The sequence below is a fragment of the Plectropomus leopardus genome, chromosome 17, assembly GCF_008729295.1.
Source record: "Plectropomus leopardus isolate mb chromosome 17, YSFRI_Pleo_2.0, whole genome shotgun sequence".
Classification (NCBI taxonomy): Eukaryota; Metazoa; Chordata; class Actinopteri; order Perciformes; family Serranidae; genus Plectropomus; species Plectropomus leopardus.
This window is the reverse complement of record NC_056479.1, coordinates 28,148,192-28,160,989: the sequence shown is the minus strand read 5'-3', so window position 1 is coordinate 28,160,989 and position 12,798 is coordinate 28,148,192.

Genomic DNA, 12,798 nt, shown 5'->3' with positions numbered 1-12,798 from the left:
GTCAAAATAAACCGCTTGTCACAAATGACCAATGATGTCATTTTTGGGGGGAAGACAGTCTAAAATTACTATTAAGGACCTAAAATGCATTAAAAACGTATGTATGCATGTATGTATAGAAAAAACACATGTAGTCACAGCAGCAGTCCCATGCACATTTCCAGGATTTTGGATATTTCCAGGATTTTTGAAAAAAATTCTAGGATTTTAGGACATTTCTCAGATTTTTGGACATTTGTGGGATTTTTTGGTCGTTTCTTCAGTTTTAGAACATTTTTCAACCTTTGGGACATTTGTAGGATTTAAGGACATTAGAGTCTTAGCTAGGACAATGGCAACATTTATTCTGGTGATTGGGTTGTTTTTGCTTTTTGAATTATGTCACGACCTACCAAAAAAACACAGATTTGGGTCAAAATAAGCTGCAAAATAAGCGGGATAAATAGATAAGAATAGATTAGATTAGATAGATAGATAGATAGATAGATAGATAGATAGACAGATAGATAGACAGATAGATAGATAGATAGATAGATAGATAGATCTGAGTCTGATAAAATGAACATGACTTGATATCACAAACGTCGAGAAAATAAGAAAACTTTTCTCCCTGCTGAGGCAGAATGTGTTCAGAGACGCACAAATCTAGTCAGAAAAAGCCGCTCAGTAAGCAGGCTGTTATTTGTTAGATTAAATGGAGCTGTCAGGGCCGTCTGGCTGGCAGTCACAGAGCCAGATCGTCTCAGTGCTGCCGATGGCAGGACTTTGTTCTGCAGTCTGTTCGCCGTGTAAACCTCGACAAACACAAAACTCTCACGGTACTGTCACCTCCCTATCATGAACACAATGCCCCGCTGCTCCTCTTTGCTGTCAAAGCGTGGAGCGTTGGTTTGTGCCGCAGTAGACACACAGCAGCAGGAGAGGCTATTGATTTCTGCTCCTGTTGAACTGAGCTCGCTGTAAAGAGCCAAGTGCAGGTGGAGGTCTGGCCCCACTTCACTGAGTTTTGTAATGTCGTCATTGCGGCCACAGGAGAATGGACACAGAAGTAATGCTGCTCCTGATATCCTCTTACATAACCATTAGTAATCCCTTTCAGTTTGGACTTAACAGCTGCTCAGTTTTGTTTGGAGCCTGATTCTCTTCAGCGCTGCAAAACAACCATCAACCACCAAGCACAAACCATCCCAGCGTCCCCTGAATTCAGATAAAAAACAACCCAAATGCTACCGTCTGTCTTTAACCCTTTGAAACCTGAGCAAATTGGCTTGATTTCTTAAAAAAAAAAGAAAGAAAGAAAACAATGTGCAACTAAAAAAGAAATGACCAGAAATTAGCAAGAAATTAGTAGAAACTACAAAAAAATTCTGAAAATCAGTAAAAAAAAATCCTTAATTAATTAATAATTACAATAATAAAGAAAAAAAAGAAAATTACCCAACAATGGTGTCACCAGGTCCTGTACACATGTACATCACCAGATCACGGACAGGAGTTAAACCACCAGAGGTCAACAAACACAACATGCTCAGTGGGTGTTCAGTTACTCTTTAAAAGGAAAATTAGCATCCTGAATTTACAGGGTTGTACTGTACTTCTAAATTATTTCACTTTCTCCTGCTCATTTTCAACAAGAACGCGCCTCCTAAAGGATTTGTGCTCATTCACGTCCCATTACACAACTGAAACTCCCACGCACTCAAATCATTGTCCGACTTTCCAAAAGAAAGACGATTGGATCAGGACTGTAACCAGGGTCCAGAATTTAAGAGAGGGGGATTGAGGTCACCCTAAAATTAACACTGGTGTGTGAAAGTTTCTTCTAGATAGTTTCGAATGGGGGGCAGCGAGAGATGTTGGTGGGTAACATGAGTGCTTTTTTCAAGACTTTATGCTATGATGAAGGCATTTCATGTTTTTTATCTTAAACCAATATAGTGGTGAAGTAATGAGTTTTAAAACATGGCTTTTAGCACCTCTGATTCCCTCGTTTTTAAGTCTGTGGGTTTTTGAATGGGTTTTTGGTAAAATGCCCTAAACAAGGTCTGTGGTTAACACAGGCTAAAAATATTTAGATGTTTTGTCGTGCAACATAAAATACAGCCGCTTAAACACCATTTTTGAACTTTTAAGGTTTTACTCGTCTTAAAAAAGGCAGTTTCTGACAAATGGCTAAATGGGACTATGGTGTTGTTGTTTGTTGGTTTTGAAAAATAGTGTGCAGCTTAGCAGGCACCACAATCTCCTCCACCTCCCAATAACAAAGTCAGCTCATCAACTACGTCACTTTACAAATATTGATATGATACAAAATTTACAAATATTGATATGATACATACAAAATGTGCAAATATAGCTTCTGTTTCTAATATTTTAGTGCGTCAACAATACAGAGACCTCCACACTACACTGAACACACTGCAGGAGCAAACAGGGTGTTTTACAGTGAATCTGTGTGTATGTGAGGTTTTTATATGGAATAGGTGAATCAATTAAATGTCTTTTTATTCTTTTTTTATTTCCTGCACAGTCTGTATTTGGCTGCTGTTGTTTGGTTTCCAGCTGTCATGAGATATTAATACACAATAATGTGAAGCTCTGTGATTTCCTGAAGGTAACTTCTGCTTTTACCTCCAATAAATCACCACAATGACTCCCTGTGGTGAAAGACGGCAGTGCAACAGAGACAGAGTGTGCATGACCCCGCACTGCACCGTCTGTTGCTTTGTGTGCCTGCAAAAGAAAGATAAATTAACCCTTTGAAACCTTAGCATCTTGGCTTGATTTCTTCCAAAAATAGAAGAAAATGAGCAGCTTGACAAGAAATGACCTCAAAAAGAATAAGGAATAAGTAAAAAAGTTACAATAAAATTACCTGAAATAAGCAAAACAACAACAAAATAAAAGTAAAAGAATAAAAAACAAGAAAAAATAAATATTATTAAAAAAAATATATAGATAAAGTCTTCCTGATATTTTCACTGGTTACTGAATAATTTAATAATGATATTCTCATTCATTTTCTTGTCACCTTTAACCTTGTTTTTTTTTCATTTTGCAGGACATTTCATACCAAGTTGCCTTTTCCCCATGTTTTTGAAATAAATAATTCTGCTTACATTTCAAAGGTTTAAATGCTTGTGAAGTGTCTTAATGAAACGTGAAGACTGATGATGATCCAGGTTTCAAAGGGTAAAGCATGTAATAATTTTTTTTTCTCTGTTCATCTAGCAGGAAAAAATACTATTTTTTTCTGTTTAATTGTGAAAGAATTGCAAATCTACTCAGGGATATTTTTCCTCCAGGTTGATTTCCTTCATGCTTGATTAATTCATTGAGAAAATCTCCTCGTCTAAATTGTGATGATGATGGTGGTGCAATGTTCTGATCTATTTCCACAATCATTCAGAAGTACACGTTACTCCTTAAGATCAATTAGAGTGAGAACTGGAAGTCCTGCTTAGTCTGTAAGACGATCACACGGTCAACATAAGGTCAGAATTAAACACACACACAGATTACTGGTGCAAATTAAGTCAAAGTGTCAGATGATACAAATAGTCTTGAATCTGGGATGTTTAGAGTTTGTGTTGTTATTCCTGTCTACACAAGAGAAGATGGATATTTATCGTTCTAATGTGGTTATCTGCTTTTCCTTCTATAATTCAGTTTTATTGAAGTAAATCAAAATGTCTCATTCTTAATTTCCTCTGCATCACTCTATCCCTGCCTCCTTCCTGTCTTTATGCCCCAGTCTTTAATTACACACACCCACGGACTGACGTCACCAATTAGAAGGCTAGACGGCGTCAATGAGCATTGTGAGTAATCCTGGTGGCCACCATGTCTAATTCTGAATCAAGAGGCGGCTCTCCTGCTGGCAGCCCAAAAGGCCCGGCCCAGCAGGACGTCTCTAAACCCTCCTCTGCAGCGCACCACACACATATCCACAGCTGCTCCTGACAAATAGTCTTTTTGTCAGCAAAGTCAACCCGGAAATGTTGAGTACCCCAAAGTAATATGTTATAAATGCATAGTGTGGGTCCCCAACATTAGGAAACTGCCACATGCTAATTTGCATATGTTGGGTATTTTGCATAATTTACCTAGTTTGTATAAAGGTGAATAATCACATATACTGACAGCATTTCAGCCACTGCTTAGCCAATTTGGACATTTTTTGGTTGGTTTTGGGGTTTCTTTGAGGATGATGAATCCACTGGGCTCTATAGGCTGGCAAATCTAATAGGTGCAAATGTCTATCAGAATGGCCAACCACCTTTCGAAAGGTGGTTGGCCATTCTGAGTGAGTTAAATGATGAGTTTGTCATTTTGTCAGGTCTACAATAAAATGAATGAGCTTTTGTTCGAAACCTCGGAGATGAAATAAAACAGGGCCGAGAATTGAACCCTGTGGAACCCCATTTAAAGTCTTGAATAGTTTTTACCGCCAATAATTACAAACAAGCTCCAGTTATTAATATGGTCAGGATGATGAATCAGCATTGTAAATTTGATGACCTAGAACTGAGCCCTGTGGAACACCGCATGAAGTCTGGGAGAGTTTTGACCTCCAACATAGACAAAAATGCTCCTGTCATCGATTTGATCATCAAAATAAAACAGGACCAAGAACAGAGCCCTGTGGAACCACTTATAAAGTCATGAATTCTCGTTTTATGCCTAATTGAGACAAAAAAAATTCCCTTATCTATAAATATTTGTCCCACACAGTTTTCTTGTCAACTCTAATGCCAAGAAGAACAAGGGCAAAAATGTTTTTGACATCTAAGCTAACGTAAAAATTATATAAAACTTTAAAAGGAAAAGTCTCAATACTGTGATTCTGACATAATCCAAACTGGAAGATATCAAAAGTCATTGATGCCTAAATCATTATTAAGCTAATGAAAAACTATTATGTTAAGGATCTAACATTTCAGATAAGGGATTTTTTTTTAATGAATGGATGTCTCCTCTTGCAGTCTGATTTATAAGAGTTTTTAAAGTAGGTCTTTTGGGTTTAGGGTAATGTAAACAACACTGACGCTGAGAGAGCTTGAGCTGTTGCACGGTATCAGTTTAATCTGCAGAGGAACAAAGACAGATAAACTGGGGAGAGAAGAAAGGAGACAGAAGAAATGACAGGAACTTTGTTGTATTATTCATTATACTTAGCTAATGCAACAGGGAGACAGAAGAGTCAACAAAGAGAAAGACAAAAGAACAGAGGCAGATGTTATCGCAGTAAAGTGCTTTTAGAGAGCAAGTTGATGAACTGAACAAAGTTGAGGCACATTTTTCATGTGTGTGTTTGTTTGTTTTAGTGTTTGATATGAACTGTAATTGGGTGCAGCATCAAAGCAGCATTGGCAAAGACACAGACAGTGTTTTTAGTCCCTCAGACAGTTGATGAAAAGACCTACCTACACACAAACACACACACAGAGCTAAGCCTATTACGATGACGCAAAGAGTCCTGCAAGAGTTCACAACAACATCCAAAAAGTAGCACACAGCTGCGGCTTTGTGCCCACACTGATGCAACCGACCTCTTACATGTGGACAAAATGCTCGTGTGGTTTGTTACCAGGGGTGCTTCTAGGATTTGAGGACCTTGGGGGCTCAGCCTGAACCACTGCAGGGGAGTCCGGGGGATCCTCCTTTTTCATGAACAAGCTCTATTTCTTCTCATGTACTCTAACACCTTATTTACCCTGACATTTTTTACTTTAAATATGTACTCAGTTGAAACAGAATACTTTACAACTGCTTTCATTAAAAAATTATAGACGGGAGTTGGAAAAATCGTCTGTATTTTTGTTTAAAGTAGTAGTCTTAGTAAATTTAGTAAAGTTTCAACATGGACAGATTATTAGCACATCCAGCGCTTTTTATCATTATTGTGGATCGTTCATTATTAAGAAGATGGGAGGGGGTGATGCAAAAAGGGAGAGATATGTAGTATTAAGTAAGTATTAAGGAGAGACTCAGGTTTTTTTTTTATTTTTGGCTCATAGGAGGGGCATCCAACCTTAAATGGCTGTATCTTGCATTATTTTTTAAGAAAACCTGCCTTCCAAACAAGGCATGCTTTCTTTAAAAATAATAGGCACCTTTTTTGTCTTTTAGAATCTTTGGCTTTTTTGTTGTTGTTGCTTTTTTGTGAGTTTCTAAACTTTTGGCAATAGTTTTTTCGTTCTTTAAAAAGTTTTGGTGTTTTTTTTCCTTTAGAATTTCTTGGCAATTTCCCACTAAAATATTTTGTTGATTTTTTAAATCTATTTTTTTCTTCTTTTTTCCCCAATCATTAATTTTTTTTTTTATTCTTAAAAAGAACATACCTTCCAAACCCCTGGACCTGCCAAAATAAAAATCACCAAAACTACACCATTTAGCCTATTATAGCCAGAAACTGTATTTTTTTTTTTCCATGGATTATCAAATTTCTGACAGTTCTTTAATCTTATCATGTTGGACTAACACTTCATGCATTTTCCCTGTGTCACTCAAGGAGACTCAAGGAAAAATATTAATAGCTTTGAGGAGGTTAAAATAAAAAAACAGCCACTCCCCTCCTCTGATAAATAAAGAACAGTCCCTTAGGCCTATTCTTATTTTTCAAACTATATACTGGGGCTAATAACATTCAGGGCTGAAGCCTCAGATGCCCAGACCTGATGATGCCGCTGTTTGTCACATTTGACTCTTTAAAAACAACTAATGTTATGTATTTCAAAGTTTGTAATATTTATAATGTGAAAACATGATGTGTAGCGAGCAGACGCCGCAGACAGAGCTGAGAAGCGGAGTCTTGCAGAGAAAGCGTGTATTGATCTGCTCCCACAAAGGTGTCATCTCAGACGCAGAGTTATGGGACAAACACAGCTGTTTGTCGGGACATTCCTCTGCCATCCATCTGCGGTCGCAGAGCCTGAGCTTGTAATACAAACATGAATCTGTCTGGGAGTCTGTTCTGAAATATATCTTCCTAAAGGTGCACCCACACAGCTCAAGCTTTAAGCTTTGTCTCTTGTGTATGTCTCTTTATCCCCTCCTTAATGTCAAAACTCAGTCTGATCATGACTCAGAGATTCCTCCTCCATATGTAGTGTCATTTTTCCAGCTACTTATTTCCTTTGTATGTGAGCAGAGGAAATGAGAAACGATAAACAACAGGCTGCATCCCAGAAAGCAATAATCTGGATATGAGAGAGATGATGAGGAAGACAACAACATACAGGAGCAGCTGCCTTGAAGTCTGTTTTCTCCCAGGAAATGATTTTCATCTACATACTCTCGCTCTCTCTTTATATATTTTTTGCATTTCTTAGTTCCTGCACAAACAACAAAAATATCTTCATCTGACCCCACGGTTTTTCAATTATGAGCCGCGACCAAACAGTTGATATGTTCACTGAAGATAAATTCTCATCTCTCTTGCAACAGTTGAGATATGTCACTTTGCTTTAAAAGTCTACCTTAAACAATGTGCATATTTTTTTCTACATTAAAGCGTACTAATGTTGAAAACCCAACAAATTAATAATTTAACATGTAACATGAAACATTTTTTCATGTAAGAAGATAAGTGAATAAAGTAATAAACTAAATGTCTGATAACATTAACAATCATCCCCTGTGGTGATTTTCAAACAATTGCTGTCTTGTATTTGAACACAGGAAATCTGTGTATTTTCTTTTCACTTCAATCTGGACACAGAGGACTCAGAAGTTACATCACCAAGTGAGGTGGTTCACATCTTACATAACGGGTGGTTAGATTAAGGCACAAAAAACACTTGGTTATGGTTAGAAAAAGATCATGTTTGGACTTAAAAATCCCAAACACAATGACGACTGGAGAAGCCACCAATGCCTCGATAAAAACAACTTTAAATGGCACTTTTCTTGCAGGAAAGACAGAAAAGTCTCTGTAAAAACAACTGCTTTTGGTGGCACAATCCCAGCAAGAAACGCAGCAATATCTTGATAAAAATGATCACTTTCATGGCTCTATCCCGGCAGGAAAGGTAGCAATACCTCTGTATAAAAACACTTTTCATGGCACAGTTCCAGGACAAAAGGTAGTGATGTCTCAATAAAAACTAACACTCTTCAAGGCACTATCCTTGCAGGAAAGACAGCAATGTCTCTGAAAAAAACAACAGCGTTTGGTGCCACAATCCTTGCAGGAAATAAGTTAAATTTGTATTTTCTTCAAAAACATGGTCAAAAGGGCAATGAGCAATGTAGCAATGTCATGAAAATTCCAAGAAATTAGTTGGTGTCGGAAATTATTAAATCTAAGCAAGGGGAAAATGTCCAGAAAACTAGGGTTATCTATAATTATTATATTCATATTTTTAAATGTACGCTACGGAATCATATTAACTTTTTAAAGATTTTTTTCAATTATTACGCTTGTTAATTTTTTGTATTTTATGTCCTTCTCTTTTTTTCAACTATTTTTCAGAATTTTTTTTCTTAACTTTTTACTAATTTCTTGCTCATTTCTTAAGTTGCTTACTGCCTTCTTCACTTATTTACTAAGGGTTCAAAGGGTTAAATTTTGAAAAATTTATATTTTTGATTGGCCTTAGACAAGTGATAGCTTAGCCAAGTTTGGTTTAATTACAACAACATTAAAACTTAAATGGGCCACTACACAAAAGAATATATTCTGTAAGTTTAAGCCTTGGCAGAAAAGCAGCAGGATCAGATGGTGATCGGTTTTTAATGAGTCGTCTGTATTCAGGGTTGCACTTTGCTTGATTCTGACCTTCGTCCTGAAATACAAGAGAGACCAGACTGAATGACTTCTGTTCTTTCTATTATTGAACTCCGTCTGGACAGTTTGCACTGCAGGCGGGAGTCCTTGTTCGTTCTGTCAATCTCCCACAGGTGTTGTTGACGTACTCTGGCACCCAGCTGAGTCTGAGGATTTGACGTGTGCAAACAAGGCCGAGTAGATAAAGAAGCATGTGGGGAAGAAGGAAACCAGGTGATCTGTGCTTCAGCAAGAAGGACGCCATCCATCCTGAGAAAGAGACCGCAGCGCTGACATTTCGATTCATCAACACCTCCAGGAGCTAAAAGAAACCGTCGGTGCGAGGGTATGGAGCCCATCATTCGGACCGTGGAGGCAGCAGAAACTCACTCACAGAGGCAGAGCTGGAAGTTCGTGGCGAAGCGAGGGGCCTCGTCACAGTTTGTGGGGAGCACCATCATGGTGTTGTCCACTTACGCTGTTGCTACCCTGACGATGAACTTAGGTAAGAAGATGCAAGAACGAAGATTGAGACCGAACAACAACTAGAGAGAGATCCGAACCTCTTCTCTTGGACAATGGCAGAAAGGGTTGAAGTGAACAGAACTTTTTTGCCTTGACTCCAATGGGTCAATACTTCAGGTCATCTTAACTTCATCCTAGAAAAGATGCGTGAAAAAAATCACTAAAGGACTCCTGTAGAGATTCACTTTTACCAAGAAGAACATGCGATTCTGGTTTCAAAGTAAGTGCGTCAATGAAATGGGAGTCCTGGACACTGATGAGAAGTAATGAATGGGCATAAATATGTTGTATGCAGTGCTGCCATGTTACCACAGGGTGGAGAACTGGGACTTCCTCTCTACTTTTTGATTTCCAACAAACAAATCAAAGGACAACTGGAGAACGGATGCGTCTGCAAGCTCAACAAGGACAGAGACATTATCGAACACAACCCTTTCCATGCATTAGACAGAATGGAAACTAAACATACTGATATGTGAAATATAAGACAACTTATATAATATATTGTTTGTATATATATATAAATATATAACAACTGGAATAGATGTTTCTTTTTTACCTGTTTCATTTTTTTCTCTTTAAATTGTAAGAAAAGCCTTTTACTGTGTGACAGTGGGTTGAAGTCTATTTTCCTAAATATGTCATGATGCTTGAATGTCTGTGAACTGATTGTATAAAAAAATGACAAAAAATCCATGTTGGATCATAAATGTCATTTGAATAAAAGGTTGAATATATTCAGCTGTGCAGAGTTCTGATTTGAAATGGCTAGTTGTCATCTCAAAATAAAGGTAGGTAGTTCAGTCCAGGTACGCTTGCAACCACCTTTGGCTTTAAAGAACTATTCTTCAAAACATAAACAGAAAACATAAATATGAATCATTGATCCCATTTATCCAACCTCAGACTCCTGGTGACATTTGGGGCATTTCTTCTAAGCAGCAACCTCAATTAGCAACACCAGCAATTTGGTATTTGACCAGTGACATTTCTATCAGCTAAAAGGTCAATGAATTTGACCTTTCTTTGAGAATAGCTTCTGCTCGCGCAGTGGTGGTTCCTTGTACCGTTAAATGTTACTATGTAATATGAACTATGGCTGGCTGAGATAAAATGCAGGATAACTTTCCCAATGCCCAACCAAAGGGTTTCCAATGTCTCCATATGTATGGTAAACTCGGATATCCTCAACATTGGATTTTGTCATGATGAAATATAAGATCCAAATTTTTATCTTCAATACATTCACACAGCAAAACACAAATGCTAACCAGTTTATCAGACGTGTTCAAGAATCAGTTACTTTTAGGTAATTTAACTGTTTCTCCGCCGCTTTTGAAGGTCAATGATAATGTATTCTTTTCTGAATTTTTCAAAATGTTCACTCTGCTATTACCAAAAAGCAGTGACATAGGTTAGAGCACTGATGATAACAATAACTAAAAGGTCAATTCGGATTATTTCTTTTTTTAGTGGGGTATGAGACACTTATCCAAAGTTAGCATAATATTTTCACCACTTTATCTTGCTCTCAAACAGACCTTTAAAGCCTCCAGCGTGCTTTGACAAACAAATTTTACCTCACAGAACACGTGAGTTTCTGCTCTACCTCTTCCACGATTGGTAAGTTTGTTTGCGTTATTGAGTGATGTCCACCATATTGCGTAGTTTCCGCACCAGTTGGAGGGAGCTAATTTTAAAAATCAGCTACAAACGATTCTCAAAGACGGTTTGGCTGAGGCAACATTTTGAAAAGGGCTCTGGTTTGGGAAAATGGCACTTGGTGCTGAAACATTCATTCTTCGACCAAAATTTGTTCAGATTTGAATCCATATGAAACACTACTGGAAAACTTTATGATATAAAAACCTCAACAAAGCAAAAAAATAATGGACCCACCCATTAGCTAACTATTTCAACTGTTTATGTGTTGCTTTTAGCTATTTTGACCATTGAGCTACTACTTTCAGCTAACTGTTTTAACTTAGCTACCTATTTCAGCTGTTTATCCAGCTGACAATTATCTGTTCATTTTAGCTAACTAGTTCAACTGCAATCTGTTACTTTAAGCTAACTATTTCACTTATTTTTCCATTACTTTTAGCTAACTATTTGTTTATCGGTCACTTTAAGACAACTATTTAAACTTTTTCACTAGTTGAATAAACAGCAGTTTAGTTGTCACTTTGAGCTCTTATTCAGCTGATTTCTGTAAATTTTAGCTAACCATTTCCACTGTTTATTTATTTATATTTCAACTGCGTATTCATTACTTATACTTTTTACCTGTTAATCTGTTACTCTAAGATAAGGATTTGTTTATTAGTTACTATAACGTGAACTATTTCAACTATTTATCCATAAGACTACTTTTAGCTAAATGCTTATTGTAACATTTAGCTTACAAACTATTTTCATTCTTTGCTCAAAGCTTTAACAAACTATTGTTTACATGACTGACATTAGCACATGAAAAAGGCATTATGATTTGAATATGATACAGTTTTCTGTCATTTTTATTAGTGGGAGGATTGGAGCTTCGTGTACGAACGCATGGCTGGATGTGTGTTATGTGGGTTTAGAAATGCAACTGTAATCAGAGGGATGTGCAGACATGCGAGAGGGAGGAAGAGAGAAAAATAGATGGGGAATAAATAATGTTGATAGCTCATGGTTCTCCACTTCTCACCTCTTATCTCCACACTTCATGCAGATGGTAAAGTGTCTGCCACCCTGGAGAAATAGGTCAGTGGAGCAACAAATCAAAGAAACCCTAACTGGCGGAAATGAATGTCTGTCAGTTAGTGAGTCGACAAGGATGGGTGACACTGTTTGCCAGCTGAGGGCCAGCCTAAGGCCCGAGCGCAGGCAGTGACCCAACCCTGTTAAATGAGAACGCCGACAAGGGTACACAGAGAGCAGCGATGGCCCGCTTTGTCCTTCCTCTCTCTGTTCCCTGAATAGCTCCCACACAAAGGATATCGTTATTCCTCCTCTAATTACCAGATGGAGTGCTGTTTTTCTGCCTCTCGCTCCTTTGCTCTGACCCCCAGAAATAAAGTACTCTGTGGTGACGACCCCTCTGCAGTTATGAAACAGTCTGGTGGACAACGGGGCCCGAGCGAGCCCTCATTTACTCCTTCAACTGTACAGTATGAATCTCCACCGAGACCATTTTATCTGCACTCAATCTGTCGATTTTATGTGATGGCCAATCTGTCTGGTCCCTTCCTGTCCCTGCATGGTTTCGTTGCCAAAACCAATCATGTCTAAGGCATGTCACCAATTTCACAGCCTTGGTTTTAGGCGGACGTATCTAGGCCACAAGACACTCTCCATCTGCTCTTCTGTGGCCAAAAGCCTTGGGAGGTCACCCGGGGAGGGAGAGAGAGATGCACCCAGCCAGGGATTAGGCTGGTACACCAGGTCCAAGGGGAGGTGAGATTAAAAGCCAGGAGCAATAATACACACATGGTGGAAAAACACACTGGCTGGAAACACTT